This window comes from Myripristis murdjan, chromosome 10 (genome assembly GCF_902150065.1).
Source record: "Myripristis murdjan chromosome 10, fMyrMur1.1, whole genome shotgun sequence".
NCBI classification, from domain to species: Eukaryota; Metazoa; Chordata; class Actinopteri; order Holocentriformes; family Holocentridae; genus Myripristis; species Myripristis murdjan.
In genome coordinates this window covers 9,320,844-9,339,220 of record NC_043989.1, presented here as the reverse complement: position 1 = coordinate 9,339,220, position 18,377 = coordinate 9,320,844, and the positions used below count along the sequence as shown (strand labels likewise).

At 41.2% G+C, this 18,377-nt stretch overlaps 1 protein-coding gene across 1 annotated transcript in view; it reads right to left on the bottom strand.

Moving 5' to 3' along the window:
- lingo2 (leucine rich repeat and Ig domain containing 2) overlaps positions 1-18,377 on the bottom strand; it is a 268,300-nt gene that overhangs the window by 214,692 nt on the left and 35,231 nt on the right. Inside the window, exon 2 of the mRNA XM_030062807.1 lies at positions 2,301-2,372. The gene's annotated coding sequence lies outside the window, so the exon portion shown is untranslated. The remainder of the gene's footprint in view (positions 1-2,300; positions 2,373-18,377) is intronic.

Genomic DNA, 18,377 nt, shown 5'->3' with positions numbered 1-18,377 from the left:
ATAGATCCAGCAAAAGACAAGGACATATCCTACAAACCTCGAGGCACTGAATAAGACCGTCAACACTGTTACACTCCCTGTAGAATGCACTCATATGGGCACTGGAGAGTTTCTGCTCACTAAAGTACAAAAGTAGCAAAAGCCTGTAAAATGCCACAAGAGCTAGTGAGAAAGCCTCTGTTTTGACAGGGTCTTGCTAGCCACTCTGTCGCCATAGTACACAAGCAGCTAATGTGTGCATCTCAGCATACATGTGCGCTCCACAGAGCATGCCAATGTGCTCAGTGGGTGCAATCTTTCCTCCTTTTCTCCAGCATGAGGAGGAGTCATAAAACTCCTACTGAATCACCCTGGACCTAAAAGAGATATTGGTATTGTAAGGTGCGAAGGACGAGTTTGGTCTGTTGCTACCCGAATCCAGCAACTAGGTTGGACAGAGAGTTGGATAGAGAGTGTGCACAAAGCGCTGACTCTCTTAGCTGATGCCAACGTCAACACCAGTGCTCTTTTCACTGACAGCAATTTATAGGGAGAGAAAGAGGTCTGCCTAATAGGACCAAATGGCTCTTTGGAGAGGGCTTTGAGAACCAAAGGTAATTTCCATAGGAGGAAGGCAGGATGTATCATGGACGTTTCCTCTTACTGCCCTGCAGAAAACCTTTCAGGAGAGAGTGAGCAACCACTTACCTCCCCATGAAACCTTCGTGGCAGGGAGGAGAACAGACATACGCGCACACACACACACACACACACACACACACTAAGAATTCCTCATCCCCCTCACCAGCAGGTGCATCAAAAAAATACATACAATCAAAACAATCAGTGGATCCACATCCCTTTCTCTACACCATTTTTGAAACCCAGTCATTTTTCATAATCCAAGTCCACAGACAGCCCTGCACAAATCAATCTGTCCCATTCTGGAACCAAATCTTGTGGTGGCCCAGGTACAGCATCACTTCTGTTGCTCCACTCCACTGTGACATGCCTCCCCAAAACTGAGGAACTATCCATGGCAGTGCCACCATCAACTGTGTCTGTCAACTGTTTTTGTGTCTGTCAACTGTTTTCCACAACAGGACTGTCATGGAGACCATGGCCATCAGTCCCTGCTGTCTCACATCTGTCAGCAGAGAGGGGATAATATGGAGTAGATGGACAAGGGCAGTCTTGGGACATCAGCCAAAATGAAAGCAGATAGTGGGTCCATCTTTTGTCCCTCCTACCTTCCTACCTTCCTTTGCTCTCCTCCCTCACTACCACTTGTCTCCTACCAGGAGACAAGGAAAGGATGAAAGGAATGAGAGAAGGAGGAGAAGGAAACACAAGTGCACCAGCTGTGCCTCATGTCATCATCAATGTTTGCGGCCACAATAGAGGTCGATCTCAGACTTCAGCATAATAGCCAATTGTAATAGCCAGTCGCCAATCAAGTTTCACAATGCCTGGCTTATTATGGTGGCTAATTATGGTGCAATCACATGTAGTCTGTTATGTTTCACAGTGTTAACTAAACAATATCTGAATCTGCATATCATCAATACAATCAGGTGATGATTATGGTGATGAAAAATGCCTCTTGATAGGATCCCGATTGATCAAAGCTTCAAATGTGCTTTGTTTCCTGCCATATCGTGAGGGCCAGCAAGATGGCTATCAGTTTGGCTATCAGTTTCTGGGTCACAGGGAAAGGAAGAGGTAGTGGGGGAAAGTAGGTGGCAATAAAGGGTACGACGGACCCAATTTGTGTTGCGGCTTGTGGCAAACAATTGAGCCAGCACTGCAACGATAAGGACTTTGGCCTTCACAGTACGTGATATGAGCTCTAAAAATTGATGGCGCGCCCCAAAGCAGCTTCATCTCATCTGACTGGAAACTGCCTCTCAACATGAGGTGAGCTCCTGTGTTCTCCAATCCTCCCATTTACAGGGAAGAGCTGAAGGATTAGCATGGCCACTGTCAATGCCAGTAGGTTGATGTGTCACAGTTTTACCCTGAAGGACACACACCATGCACTGATCTCATGAATGGCTCAGCCAATTAAGCCTTGTTAGAAGGCGAATAATGTGTGAAATAAAGTACTTAGATTTTCTTTTAAGTATGTACAGGTGGTTGCTGAACTCTATTTGACTTCAGTGAATTCTCAACCTTCTTTCACAGAACTATAATGTAGGATGATGAAGAGCCGCCATGAGGTTACCGAATGTCATTGTTGCATTAAGCTGTGTGCTTGCTCTGAGCAATACATCTATCCATGCTAGCAGGGAGTAGACACACAATATAAAGCATTAACTTACCATACTGAGGCAGCGGCAAGGAACATGTCTGCTATCTGCCAGGAGAGTGGATAGGTACCAACACAGTTCAGTCTGAAACACAGAAAGGGAAGAGTTTCCATAAGTTCACACAGTGTAAACAGCTTACACTATTTCACAAGACAGACACTTCAGAAACAGTCTGGATGTCAGCATGCAGGCAGTGTGTCATCCACTCATTGTATGTTGCTCCAGATAAAAGCATCAGCTAGACACCTAAAATATAAAATGCAAATGTAAATCCTTGACTGTACAAAAGTCCCATCTGCATCTGAGCTCTCCTGTCAATTAAGCGACTGAATAGCAACACTATTTCATAAAGTGCACAATGCATTTTAAACATCCTTGGAGCTGTATGAATTGATACTAAATTGTTTTTTATATTTAATAGGTAGGTAGGTAGGTAGGTAGGTAGGTAGGTAGATACACAAAAGTTGCCATGTCAGTTGAATTGCTTTAGTATTTCCCATTATTTCCTATTTCTTCATACTGTAGGTATAACTGCATGACTTCTACTGCTTTCAATTTAGCACTTTTTTTATACTGACGCTATGTAGCAATAGCCAATATCCTATAACTTTCTATTCAAACCATTTTTTTTTTAACCAGGATTGCTGAGGAATGATGAACTTTTTTTGTTAGAGATTAACAGTTTTAGATATCTGCCAGCAATGCAGATATTGATCTATACTTTGATCTAACACAGTTAACATGCTAGTTCTCTTAATACCCTTTTTTATGTCTTTTTTATTTGAACAGACTGCATTTGAAGTGAAGGGAAAAATAACGAATACAGAAAAAGAAAAATCTGTCATTGTCGGAAATCCCTGCCTATCTGACAGCAATGTTTTGCAGCGATATGAGATCCCTGGCATGGTTTGCTCTGAAAGGTATGAGCCAGCAGAAATCAGCATGACAGCAAAAGTCAAACAGTCACAGGAGTTTTTGGCAAAGAGCCGTCTTAATGATTGCATCTTGGTTTTCTGTTGGCTGCAACCTCCACCTTCTAACAGTATAACAGGTAACCTGTCTGTGTTAATCACAGTGTGGAAGGATGGATGCAAAGGATAGAGATGCTGAAGCCTTTTCTGTGGATCTACCGGATCATTTTGGCTCTCCTCCATCAAGGGAGAAGAATAGCGCTGTTCTGGAGAGGGATTTGGGAGGGCTGAGTGAGAGGAGGAGGAGAGGGAGAAGGATGAGGCACCAGTGGGATGAATTCTTGAGTATGCCAAGGTCAGCAGTACTCTCACAACGAAATGCAACCCTGCCAAACACACACAGGCACACACACACACAGGCGCACACACACACACACACACACACACACACACACACACACACGCACGCACGCACACACGCACCCACCCATGCACGCACACAGACACTCACATAAACACATGCACGCACACATAGACACACACTGCCTGTGTTAGCTCTTCCCCATAGACAACCTGCTGAGAACTGCTAAATTACCACTGTGCTCATACTCAGCCATGTGTGCATGCACAGCAACACACCCAAGCACACACTTTCTCTCTACCGATTTCCTTTTGTTTTCATGCATGCACACACACAAATACACAATAAGCCAAACTGAGTTTGTCACTTCATTATCTAGGATGGTTTTGAGGTCTTCACTTTTGCCCCTGGTGATGAGCCAAGGCCGAGCCTGTCCTTTCCTTGTAGACATCAGTATATTAAAAATTCCTCATCATGGCACATCAGGGTGTCTCAGGTGGGCTGCTAGGCTGGCAAGTTTGGTACTGACTGTGTGTTGTTTGCCCAGTGGAAAATTGTGGAGGTGTACAGTTTACTGTAAACTTTGAACAAGTTTATCTCCTGCTTTGTATGAGCCACTGACTTTAAAGAACAATTCCAGTACTTTCCAACCTGGACCCTAAAAGAAGTTCAGAACTGGTACTGAGAAAGAACACTTCAGCCGGCAGCTGCAAAAAAAGCTGCAATGTAATCAAATGAGGTATGTGTACATGTCAAATGACATTCACTAAAGGTGCTTGTTTTGCCACTGACAATCTCAGATTCTTCCTATAAGTGTCTGACCACATTATGGAAAGGATCCCTACAGAGCCAGATGTGTGTCTACTACCTTTACAGATGTCTGGCTCAAGGAGAGATGTTGCTCTGAAATCTCAGTTGTTGTAGGAACAGTGGAGAGGTGGAAGCAACTGGAGAGAGAAGTGCCAGGAGGAGTTTGTTGTTTTGGAGAACAGAAAGCCTAACTTCTTGTTATCTTAAAGATTAAAAATATGTTCATGCATTTCTGAATTGTGAAAACAAAATGATATGCCACACTTTGCGCAGCTTTCATAGACAATCTTTGTGGCAAAGGGAAACACTGATGGTGTGGCTAGTTGTGCTACGGATAGATCAAAACACTCCTGTCCATCTGCAGTGGCTATTTTGAATGGGGTTACAACAAGGAAAGAGGGGAAGAAATCCTACACCAAAGCACTTACACCTAAAGAAAAATGCTGTTCCAAAAGTGGAGAAACCTGTTGCCTACAGAGTGGAGGTAATGTTGTTAGACGCAAAGAAAATTATATCTCTGTTGGGATCCTTTCCATAATGTTGTCAGACACCTGTAATAACAGTATGAACCTGTCACTGACAAAAACAAGCACTTTTAGTGGATGTAATTGGACGGGTGAATATGCCCCATGTGATTACAATGCAGCCTGCTGTACACTAAAGCATTCTCTCTCAATACTGGACCAAATAAGGTCGCTTTCACACCAGAGCTGTTTGGTCCGCTTTAAACGGAGCAGAGTTCGTTTCCTCGGATAGTCCGGTTCGTTTGGGCAGGTGCGAACACGCATCCGCACTCTGGTGCGGACCAAACAAGCGAACTCTGGTCCGCCAGAAAACGTAGGTCTCGGTTCGGTTCCAAGTGAACCCTGGTGCGGTTCGTATGCAGTGTGAAAGCTCAGCGGACCAAACACTGGACCAAACACAGGAAGTAACGGCATGCTAACTTTAGCTGCTAACCTTAAACGTTGCTGTGACACGCAAGGCGCAACGTTAGTCGACTCGTGTCCGTTATTATGCTGAATGAAAAGTGTCGCACGGTAAAATGTATAGCACTATAAAGACAAGTTAATACATCACTACTGACAGCTCATCTCTTTAAAAAATATTCCCACACTCACCTTCTCTCTGGAATACACATTGCCATAACTCGCAGGACTGTATGCCGTTTTCTCCTCCTCTCGATAAAGTTTTCTCATGATGAGGAGGCTCATCTTGCGAATAGCAATTACTCTGATGTATTGCTCATTAACTTGGTGCTGCTGGTAGCAATATACCAACAAAAATATTAGAACGGGAAAAAGATGGCTCGCTCCAGTGCTGGCTTTACCTATGTCGCCGACGACTCTACCTATGACGCCGATAAAATCCTGCGGGTATCCCTCCGGTAAACAACCGCTGCCGGCGTCCCTCCGGCCGCTAGCGGCGCCCCTCCAACAGATGGCGCCCTAGGCCTGCCTATACCGCCTATGCCCAAAGCCGGCTCTGGCTCGCTCCATTCATTTTGTGTAAACAGGTAGTAATACTGATGTCAGATGCTGGCCGGCCAGCCCAACAACTCAGCGTAACCAAAGCAAAATGAGCCGCGGAAGTGCATGGGGAGTTGATGCGTCCTCTAATGAGAAGAATAAATTTCCCCTGTATGTTTGTCTTGTAAAGTCCGTTACTCTATTTGCAGTGTGAAACCAAACCAACCGGACCAAATGTGTTACAATGTAACAGAATTACGGAGTTTGGTTCGGACCTTGGTTCGGACTTTCAGGTGTGAAAACGCCCTAAGTCTATCTATCTATCTATCTATCTATCTATCTGTATACATATACATATACATATACAGTACAGGCCAAAAGTTTGGACACACCTTCTCATTCAATGCGTTTTCTTTATTTTCATGACTATTTACATTGTAGATTCTCACTGAATGAACACGTGGAGTTATGTACTTAACAAAAAAAGGTGAAATAACTGAAAACATGTTTTATATTCTAGTTTCTTCAAAACAGTCACCCTTTGCTCTGATTACTGCTTTGCACACTCTTGGCATTCTCTCAATGAGCTTCAAGAGGTTGTCACCTGAAATGGTTTTCCAACAGTCTTGAAGGACTTCCCAGAGGTGTTTAGCACTTGTTGGCCCCTTTGCCTTCACTCTGCGGTCCAGCTCACCCCAAACCATCTCGATTGGGTTCAGGTCCGGTGACTGTGGAGGCCAGGTCATCTGCCGCAGCACTCCATCACTCTCCTTCTTGGTCAAATAGCCCTTACACAGCCTGGAGGTGTGTTTGGGGTCATTGTCCTGTTGAAAAATAAATGATGGTCCAACTAAACGCAAACCGGATGGGATGGCATGTCGCTGCAGGATGCTGTGGTAGCCATGCTGGTTCAGTGTGCCTTCAATTTTGAATAAATCCCCAACAGTGTCACCAGCAAAACACCCCCACACCATCACACCTCCTCCTCCATGCTTCACAGTGGGAACCAGGCATGTGGAATCCATCCGTTCACCTTTTCTGCATCTCACAAAGACACGGCGGTTGGAACCAAAGATCTCAAATTTGGACTCATCAGACCAAAGCACAGATTTCCACTGGTCTAATGTCCATTCCTTGTGTTTCTTGGCCCAAACAAATCTCTTCTGCTTGTTGCCTCTCCTTAGCAGTGGTTTCCTAGCAGCTATTTGACCATGAAGGCCTGATTGGCGCAGTCTCCTCTTAACAGTTGTTCTAGAGATGGGTCTGCTGCTAGAACTCTGTGTGGCATTTATCTGGTCTCTGATCTGAGCTGCTGTTAACTTGCGATTTCTGAGGCTGGTGACTCAGATGAACTTGTCCTCAGAAGCAAAGGTGACTCTTGGTCTTCCTTTTCTGGGTCGGTCCTCATGTGTGCCAGTTTCGTTGTAGCGCTTGATGGTTTTTGCGACTCCACTTGGGGACACATTTAAAGTTTCTGCAATTTTCCGGACTGACTGACCTTCATTTCTTAAAGTAATGATGGCCACTCGTTTTTCTTTAGTTAGCTGATTGGTTCTAGCCATAATATGAATTTTAACAGTTGTCCAATAGGGCTGTCGGCTATGTAGTAACCTGACTTCTGCACAACACAACTGATGGTCCCAACCCCATTGATAAAGCAAGAAATTCCACTAATTAACCCTGATAAGGCACACCTGTGAAGTGAAAACCATTTCAGGTGACTACCTCTTGAAGCTCATCGAGAGAATGCCAAGAGTGTGCAAAGCAGTAATCAGAGCAAAGGGTGGCTATTTTGAAGAAACTAGAATATAAAACATGTTTTCAGTTATTTCACCTTTTTTTGTTAAGTACATAACTCCACGTGTTCATTCATAGTTTTGATGCCTTCAGTGAGAATCTACAATCTAAATAGTCATGAAAATAAAGAAAACGCATTGAATGAGAAGGTGTGTCCAAACTTTTGGCCTGTACTGTATATGGGAAAAAAGGTTTTAAAAACACGTTGAATTCCTTGGGATAGGTTTTCTATAATCCCTTTTCCTTCAAATAAATATTATGATTGTTGTCGCTGATTAGCCCAAGGAAATGCTGCATTTTGATGAGTTTTGTGGGTTTGTTGAAATAGTCTTTTCTTATTTAGATACTCTGGCGTGGCCTTGTGGATATCATCGTGGTGGCTCAGTGTGATTGTGAGGTGCTTCTTCTGCCATAGGCTGCGGTCCTAGGTCAGTGATTAAATTGTTTAGTTATCTCCAAGGTATGGGCTAGGTCAGTGCCTCAATTAACATAATGATTCTTGACAGGAAGTTATCCTCAACTAGTGTCATAGCAGCTTATGAGAGAAGCTCTTTGAAATTTGTACATTTGTACATTGAATAAAAGTCATGAATCATATTTTTAAAGGTTATTTACATGTATAAGTTATAGGCTGTATGACGCCATTTATGAGAGAGACTGAGACACAGAGAAAGAGACATTAATTTCTTAATTTACTATTTTTTTTTTCCTTTTTTTTTGCCTTTCATGGATCCATGCTTTTTTACATTGCAGCAACAACAATTCTCATTCTTTTCAGTCCTTTGAGAAGCTGCCAACACTATGCCAGCTGGATTTCTGACATCCAGAAAGGCACTATGAACAAAAATAAATAAATAAATAAATAAATAATACAGAGATGAAGGTCATCACTTACTGGCTTAAACATTAGTAATTAATTATTCCCTTGAATCCATTTTAGGAGATGCACTCCACCCCATTTAATGTTTCAGAATTCAAAATTTAATTGCCTCTGAAAATTAAACTGCACTAATTGACATTGGAACACTAGAGCACACTCATATTACTTTTTCTGTGTTTATACAAATATGTGACACCAAATAATTCCTGCATTTTTCCCAAACTTGCTTTTCTTATAACCAACCTTTTGGACTTTGGAAAAATGGCAGCGTTTTCATCTACTCAGTTGTTTCTCATGAATATTTGAGGTGTCTGAACAGACATAGGCTACGTGTAGGAAGGTCATTCAAGGGATGATATTGATTTAAAATAAACGGTCTTGACGCTTTCAGGGGTGAATTATGAAAGACGTATGGAAGAAACATTTTTTTTTTTTTTTTTTTTTAACTTGTGCTCTATCTCAGTCAAACTATCCCCTTAGCATGTTAATAACCTTGCCAGTCTCCTTGGGTATTTTATGCAATTTCACCTTACCAAAAGGGGCAAGCTCCATCTTTTAACTCACACTATATGTGCCTGCTCTCTTCAGCAGTAAACCATATGGCTGCAGGGTTTGTATATAGTTGTGTTGATGTGGAAGTATTTGCAGCCCCTACTCTCCGCCTTTTTGCTTTATTTTGCATTTATTATTCTCCTTTTTTTACCCTGAACAAATGTCACAGTGTGTTCTCTCTTTGCTCAGCTGTGCTCGCCCTCTGTGGTCTTGCATATCTTAGTGAATGGAATATAGAAATAACTTAGTTAAGATTGGATTCCCAGTGGGACCACGCATGCTAACAATGGTGCTTTGGAGAGTCAATCAAAATGGTACAGCATGTATGTGTGTTTCAAAGTAATATGAATACCCTGCATGGTAAAATCATAGAGTTCACAGAGACCTTGCATTGCCTACACTTTTTTCCATTAATAGTTTATCATTATCAATAATCATATACAGACAACAGAGGGAAACACTAAACAGACACAACAGATAATCATAACATTAAAAAAACTGATTATGAGTTATATGATCATATTGATAGGTTACATGGTAATGATCATATTCATAATAATAAATAGCAATAAACAAGTGAACATAGTGACAAGGGTAAAATTTAATTTTACACTTTTACAGAGTATGAGTAAGAGCTGGAGAATTAATCAATATGATTATTTTGTCCCATAACTCATAATTATGTTTATCAGTGTCCTTTAAAGACAGTACTTCATAACAACATGCATGTAATCACCGAGCCATTTATGAACTGTCAGAGAATAAAGCTTGTTTTTTTTTTCTATTCTTTTCCAATTGAGTATTGTTCTTTTAGCTACCACAGAGCCAAATATTACTAGATTAAAAGTACCTTTGAATGCATACAATCTGGTTGCAACCCTAACCTGCAGACCATGGGTCAGATAGTACATTTAGATTGAATGTTTCTGAAGTGCAGTGATGATGCTGCAGTGATTGACACCCAAGAAGATTCTTCTACCATTATTCTACATTATGCTTATCTTAGTCATGCAAGGATGCAGGTCTTATAAAAGCTCTAAACACATTTTTTGTTGAATAATTCTGTACCCTATACATTTTACACACACCTTTTTGGGATGGTGTCTCATTGTGATGCTCTGAGAACAGATTTCAGTCCTCTGAATCCCAAACCAGACCTTGCTGTACCTTTGTGATTTGAGCCTCACATGTCACACAGGGTCACACATCCTCTGCCCCTCTGACAGGATTAAAGTCTATGACATGCATTCTGTGCATAGACTCAACCCTGATGTTAATCTGTTTCAGAAATTCTACTTTATTGCATCACTAATATGAGGAAGAAACCCAGATTGTCACACTCTAGGGGGAACGTATGAAACTGTAATCATAAAGCATGTTTAGTATTTTAACATGATCCATACAGTCCATTAAAGTCATCTTTTAGTATGCTCATAAATTTTCAATGAGAGGCAAAAACAATGTTCTTGTTTGGCTGCATGTTAAACTAGTTATCATTTGAAACATTCATGCTTTTTCATAATGAAGAACTCAGATGAGGAGAATAGGGGGAACATTTCAACATCACATGGGTATTTACCCACTATAAACAGAGTGCCTTTTGTAATCCTTTCAAAAGCCTCCCTTAACTACCAGAGTACTTTTTTTTTTTTTTTTTATATATCATGTATTTTCTCTGCCAGCAGGGATGAGGAGCTCTGCATAACTTCCTTTCTGATTTTGTCACAGAAGTTCAATCAATCCATTGCATTCCAGGTCCTGGCGAAGGCATATGAAAACTACAATTTCATGGATATAGATTTATAAATTTATTATCTATTTCCTGTCTCCTGATTTTCTCCTGATTGCATTCATCATCATAATTTCTCAGGAGTTCCCTCAAGGCGACGAGAGGTAAATAATTGATGGGCCTGAAAGCTGTTTGGCTCAGTGAGGAGTGCCTTCGCCTCTCTCGGGGGAGAAAAAGCACCAGCAGCTCTGGAACCAAGCGGAAGCAAGCGGGCCTCAGTTAGAATTAGTATTGTGTTCCTTCACAGCAAACATTTGGCGCTGAGACAATGCAATACAGTTTCATTACAATGCCGGAGCCTTGCAGGCAGAGACATCAAAGGCCTGGTTTGTCTCGCCCTCTGTTGACTGAGACACTGAAGAGATAGATACAGTTAAGACTAATTTCAAAGAGAACTACTGACAGTTGTATTATGAACATGCAGTATGCTGAAATAACATAAGGCTACAGTATGCGCTTCAGGGCAGAAAATTGTCTTCGCATGAATACACCACAATTTAACGTAAGTCTAACCTGAAATGGAACCCACTTTTTACTTCTATCGCCTTGATAATTCGTCTAATACCCGAAGGTGAACAGCTCTCCTGAAGAGAACCGAGAATCAAATCTGCGATGTCATCATGAGACACAAAGTGGATCAGGTATATCGATAGTTAATTTATGACAGACTTTGTGAAGTTACACAGCCCCCACCCCAACCCTCCTCTCTGACACACACACACACACACACACACACACACACACACACACACACACTACCCCACTCCCCACATTAATCTTCCAAAAAAAAAAAAAAAAAAGTGTCCACAAAATCAGTCTCCTATTAATAATCCAGTCACCACAGGCTTTGTGTTTTCAAGACTTGGCTCTTCATGTTCACAAATGTGAACTGATCTGTTCAAGATCAGAGGAATAAAAACTGAATATTTTACAGTTCATTTTTCATATTGAGACTCCATGCAATCACGACTGAACTCAAAATTTCTAAAGCATCTTCCACTGAAACAAAAAGTAGTCTTCAATTTGTATAAATGGGATGACAACCCTAATTGAGATAGTAGTTGTTCACTGAAATATCTGGAGCAGTCTTGTAAACAGTGTCACTATTCCCAGTGGGACATTTGCAGCATACTTTGGGGAGGCTTTGAATCTCAAGAATCAGTATGTAGGCCACGGTACAAAAGCTTGAGAACACAAAAAGAACACAGAATTCAGTCAACGATTTTAAATGCCACAGTAGAGACAGATAGTGTTGGAGAGATTTGCACACTGCTAAAGAAAAAAATGGTTATATCCAGTAACACGTAGTACAGGTACAGCCAAGCACACACAGCATGTCAGCAGAGATTCAGAGGCATTCTGCCCATCTCACTGTAGCATCGGTATTTCACCTGAAGAAAAAAGTTAGTATTAGCGCAGTACAAAAAAAGGGATAAAAAAAACCCTAGTATTCTGTTTTTTTCTAGAATTTATTCATGTGTGTTGGTACTCCACATGCAGAGATAGACAGATACAAAAATGCATAATTACTACCCAGGAAAAATGGAAAAATGGGCACCTAGGTTGACAGTTACCTCCACCCACTGAGGGGAAAGTGGTTTGGGAATGTAAAGAATATTAATGAGTCAGTGCTAAGAGAAGGTGGTTATCCGTACTATATGTAAGGTCTAATAGTCATCAACTTTCATTTGAACAGCCATTTTTTTATTGGAAAAACCTTCCTTCTAAAAATGTGCACATCATAGTGAATCAATTCCTCAGTGCTAAAATAAGTTGGACAGGATTGCTGACTAGGCACACAGCCCCAGGGTCCCAGGGTCCCAGGGTCCCAGGGTCCCGGGGTCCCGGGGTCCCTTATCACCAGACACCCCAGTTGTTTATTGACGTGTTTGTTGTGTGGTTATATACAAATCTTAAATGTAGAGTTGACTCGTTAAAGAATATCCAGGCCTAGATGTGCTTTGTTTCACCGTCTCTTTAATGACTTTAAAATATGGGGCATTCTATCAGTATGTGGGCCACATCTAGATGTACTGTTACAATATAACGGAGGGCTCAACACCAAATGGGAAAAATAAGTGTTACACATTTGTCTCATCACAGATGCGGCTATTAAGGTTACTCAAATAGTTAGGGCTAACAACTGCTCTACAGCTGTTCATGCTGTATGTTATTTTGAGCACCAAGCAGCAAGCATTATTTCATCTATAATGGAGTGGAAATATTTGCATGAACGCGTGGAGAAAATATAACCAATTAGGAGGCATTCAATGTTTTCGCCCAAGACAAGACAAACAATAAATGTCTGTTCTGTCTGTTTTTTTTTTTTTTTTTTTTTTTTGAGTTATTGACACATATGTAGAGATAGCCTAATTTAATTTGTGTACATATTGATAATTTCATTGAGTGTGAGCATGGTGGAGGGGGGCCAACATGATGTTTGTGCCCAAGGGTCCCATGATCCTGTGATCAGGCCCTGAGAATAAGATCATTGTAGACTAAAGATAAACTAAGGGTTGATCCTGTCCTCTTGGAGCATGGCAGGCAAAGAAACTGTAGCAACAACAGCACTGAAGCAATTTACTGGGTATCAATTGGAGAATGGGTGTTTGACTTCTGCTTCAGTGGTTTCATCCATGATTCTTTTACATGAATCATGGATGATGTGCTACTAACTGAAGTGAGAAGCCGAGCAATTGGTAATGTTTGTATTTAAAATCAATTTTTCTATAGTTCTTTATAACTTGGATATACCGCCAAGGATGGTCGTTCAGCCTCTACATCATCAGAGGCAAAGTTTGAGTGGAGGCGGTGTAGAAATGGCAATATTTCCATTGCAACATTAACACACAACAGATCTGCGTAACTGTTAGAGCATAAAGTCTAATCAGAAACATCATATGCTATGATGAACACGCTGTAAATGACTAAATTTCCCATTTGCTTTTGTGAAGATCTGTCATTTTAATTAGATTTGTTGGACTTTGCCTCAAATGAAAAACTATCATAATGTCCCATGAAATGCATCACACTTATCGACTACGCCTATTACTTAGGAAGGCTGCAGTCCAAACTCACAAGCATGGTGTAAAATCAATTTGTTTCATAATAGCATTTCTGTTGGAGTCATTGTAAATAATGAAGACAGATGAGGCTTACCATGTGTTCAAAAGGGGATGAATATAGTTGATATTTCATCCACTAGAAATCAAGGGAAAAACATGATAGTAGTCCTCAGCGATGTGTAATATAACTTGTCACTACATGTTTTCTGATGTCTAATTAATTGTTGGGCCTGCTGATTTATTTGCAGCTTGGCAAAAATGTGCTATGATGGTCAAAAAGTCTTATTCAAAAATCACTGTTATCCTGTCCCTTAATGCCACATAGAAAAAAAAAGTGCTTTGTGACTAAAAGTTTATTTGTTCAATTTTGAAAATCAGAATGCATCAAATAGTCATGCGTTCCAAACACATTTTCCCAAGCTGCAATTTGTCAAACAGAACAACGGTTGCTGTTTGATGTGACATCACTGGACAAGGGGTTGCATACCAGCAATAAATCAATGCTATGGTGGAGGGGAAACAAAACAAACAAAACAAACCCATAAATCATTTTGTAAGCTGAGCATCAATGTGTTTTAACACCTGTGTATTGACCGTGTGTATCTACATACACATTGTAAAGACCCTTAACCCAGTTTGCTTCAACAAATGAGCAGTGCTGGATTGTACAGTACATGTACAATCCACTGGAGATGTACATTTTTGAATTATTTAGTTTGATCTCACACAGGCTCCACCCTCTACAGGACTCTTTGGATATAGGTCTCTCCAATCTTATGTCCATTCAGTGAGGGCTTTGTGTGCTGAATATGTGCCACTAGGATTGCATAAAATGCCACTAGCCCAACTGTCTGCATCCTGTTCTCTACAGGGAGTTACCCACTGAGAAGACCAACTCCAAGCATGGAGTCGTCACCACAAGAAGCCTGCGAGTGCCCATCGTGTCCTGGCCTCATCACCGCCACCCATCTGCACTCCTACTGCTTTGAGTGCCTCGACAGGAGATGGCACCAGCCAGCTGGCGTCCTGCACTGCCTGCCAGTCAGGCAGTGCAGACACGCCCAGAGCTAGAGGACAGCAGAGGTGGGATCACTTCAGAAAAGCTGAACTCACTTTCTGCTGTGACGAAAGCAAGCCATAGTTTGATGACACGAGACCAAGAAACCTTCCACTCCGCCCTGCATGGTGGACAGAGGTTACCCTTTGTGCAGGCTGCCCTCTTGATCCCTCATTCAGCGAGCTAATCAGCGGCAAAGAAACTGCTACCGCCGCTGACACAGGACAGAGACACATTGGAGTATTTTGACAAAATGTTGCGGCTGGGTGTGTAGTAGCTGGCCGTGACAGCTGACAACTCGAGTTGGGTCCCACCACAGCAGAATAGTAGAGCACCGGACCGATGTGAGATTAAACTAACATTGTGATATTGTAACCCTAGTTCTATAACCTGAGTGTTACTCTACCTGAATACCCTGTCACCTCTACACCACTCACTGAAGACATTGTAGGTAAATAGGCTGCAACTCTATAGCACCTTTCTAGTCTACTGACCACTCAATGCACTTCACAAGTTTGCCTCACTTTTATCCATCAGGGTGAATTCATTCATGCTCATCAGGAGTGTTTAGAGGTTCAGTGTTTTGCCTGACACACTTTCTAGAGAAGATGGGGATCGAACTATGAACCCTTAAATTACTAGACGACAACTCTACTTCCTGAGCCACGCCACCCCCCTTGCGTGCTGATGACCTTGTATGCAGACCTAGAGGCACGTATTCAGTAGACAACACACTGATTTTAAGACTATGTTCATGTAAATTTGCAGTGTGTGAATCCACACATATGACTGGAAAGAGCTATACCCAAGAGTCCTGTGGAGGATGGATCCTGTGCTTATAGAACTAGGGTTACAATATTGTAATATTCCCTCTGTCACATCTTTACTGTAATTGTACTGATTATCCAGATATACGTAATAGAGCCTGAAATAGAATCAGTGATACATTACTACTTTTCAAACCCCAATGTAATTCATTATATCTTTGTTGTATTATCCTAATGAGATCCTTGCCTACCAGGAAAGAGCTTATGAATTACTAAAAAAAAAAAAAAAGCAGAGGAAAAACAGGACATTTTTCCTATACAGCATGAGGGAGGAAGTTAGCCCAAAGTAATGCCAAAGAGTAGAGTGAAGTCGGAGGTTCATATCCTGTAAAAGACTACACCCATTCTACAGAGCACTCTGCCACACTAAGCACATTTCATAGTTAGTGGCATTGCTTAAGGCCCTCTCTTTCCTTTGATAAATCCCGCCTTTGTTTTTCCTCTATCACAATAAAGTATTTCACAAACTTTTAGATGTTTTATTTAAAGCCATAGGAAGCTAAAAACTGTAAATTCTCTTCAGCTTTGTTATTTTGTCACCTTCTGGGTTTGAATGCAGATCGCCAAGGTTTGAAATAGCAACAGTGTTCCTATGTGGAGAAAATACCTTTTTCATGTTAATTGGATGATCTTTTCTGGAACCTCAATCTCACGTTTTCAGTGGGTGAGATTACTTTGGCACGAGCACATGTAGCAAGCCCTGGAAAGCAAATCTAAATCCTTCCTGCAGTATTTACTGTATACAGTAACTGGCCCTTTCTTTTCAAGTGCTGTACATCAGCTGCTGACAAGCCAGCCTATTTTCTCCTCCTGTGACTGTCCTGCAGCAACGGCAAGCTGCAGTTAATCAATATGGATGTATGAATGTGACTCTATCATTGGATACCACTTCATCATTATTGGTTTGCAATATTAGCCCATGTTTTACTAGCTAATGTTATGACTAAATATGCCTTATCTAAATAGCAGCTATGGCTATGTAATACAAACTGAGGAAATAGTACGTTGTGCAGAGTGTGGATTTTTAAAACTCATGTTTGACAGTTAATGTCAAAAAAATTCAAGTTTCTGAGGTCAGATATCTGAGTGTAATGTGAGACCGTCTCCTTAAATTTGACACACGTCAAAAAAAAAATAGTGGAACAGTAAAAGTCAATATGTGCATATTTAGACTAACCAGACTAACATTTGATGCAACCAAAATATAAATACATATGGTCTCAATGATTTTCTCACACCTCCATTGCTGTGTACTGTGCACTTGCCTGCAATCAGGTGATCACAGGCAAGTTCATCAGAGACTAAACCCCTGGAGAGGTTATAAAATCTTGCAATAAAAATATCTGAGAAAACGCCAATAAGATGACACCACTGTCACACCCTGAGAAAACTGAACATGCTTAGTTTTGACAATGACATTGCATTCGCAAATGGCAATCTTATCCGCAAGTGTTTACATGGCCAGGCTCCTCAGGCGCTCTGCAACATGGTGCAACCATTACAGGCCTTTGGATTGTTGGATTGTCCACTGGGAATGCCACTGCAGGGAACTGGAAAGTGTCATTTCAGAAAACCTCCTTTGGCCAGGCGTCCAAAGATGTCCTGTAGAGGGGGTTTTAAGATTAAACTGAAGGAATTGTTAAAAAACAATCAATCATACAGTCATGTGTAGGGTGTAGGATGTGTGTGTGTGCATAGGTCGACAAAATGTACTACATAGTTAAAAACTGTGTCTTTGAGCATGTTTTATAGTTTTATAGCATAGTTATTTTAAAGGCCTTACGAGGGATGGACATTGGATATTAGCAGTAAAATGCTGTGAGGCATTGCACTGGATAATTATGGTGCAATTTTCTATGTCTACTGTATCTGTCCCTTTCAAATAAATATTAAATGAATAAATGGGAATTTTGCAGTGCTGCTGTACATCTTTGGACTGGTTCATCAGGCTAGTACATATTTGTCCAATTCTCTGTTCTCCATGATCCTTTGGGTCCGCTCGTGCACTGCTCACTTGGTAGCAGCGAGGGCAGAGAAAACCACTTATACAGAGTGCAGTCTGTCAGCTGGTAGAAACAAACACGTTACTCTCAGCACCCTGGATTGCTGGTTGCACTAAGTCCTTGCTTTTCTCCCGGACCAGTGTGAAGACTCATGTGCTGCTATTAAATGGAACGGAAACCACAGGTCAAAACCAGTGCACACTACAGGCACATACTGATGGCATGGACCCATTGTTTTAAAAGGGTCAAATAACCACTAAAAATTTATATATCAAGAGGAATGGTTTGCATGTGATACCTCATAGTGTCCACTTTAATTCTCACCCAGTCATAGTTACAGTTAAAATGCTTCAGTTACATCTCCTAAAGCAGTATCCAAATCCAGTAAATGGCTTTTCAAACCCTGGTGAAGTTATTACAAAAATAAATAAATTAATAAATAAAAAAAATAAAATGCCCAACTGTAATATCACAGGAAAATGAAGGCTATTTGATTCCATTTTCCCAGGGCTTTAAGGTGGCATTTCACTTTGGGAGAGCTTTTCTTCTCTTTTCAGTTCATATCGTTACA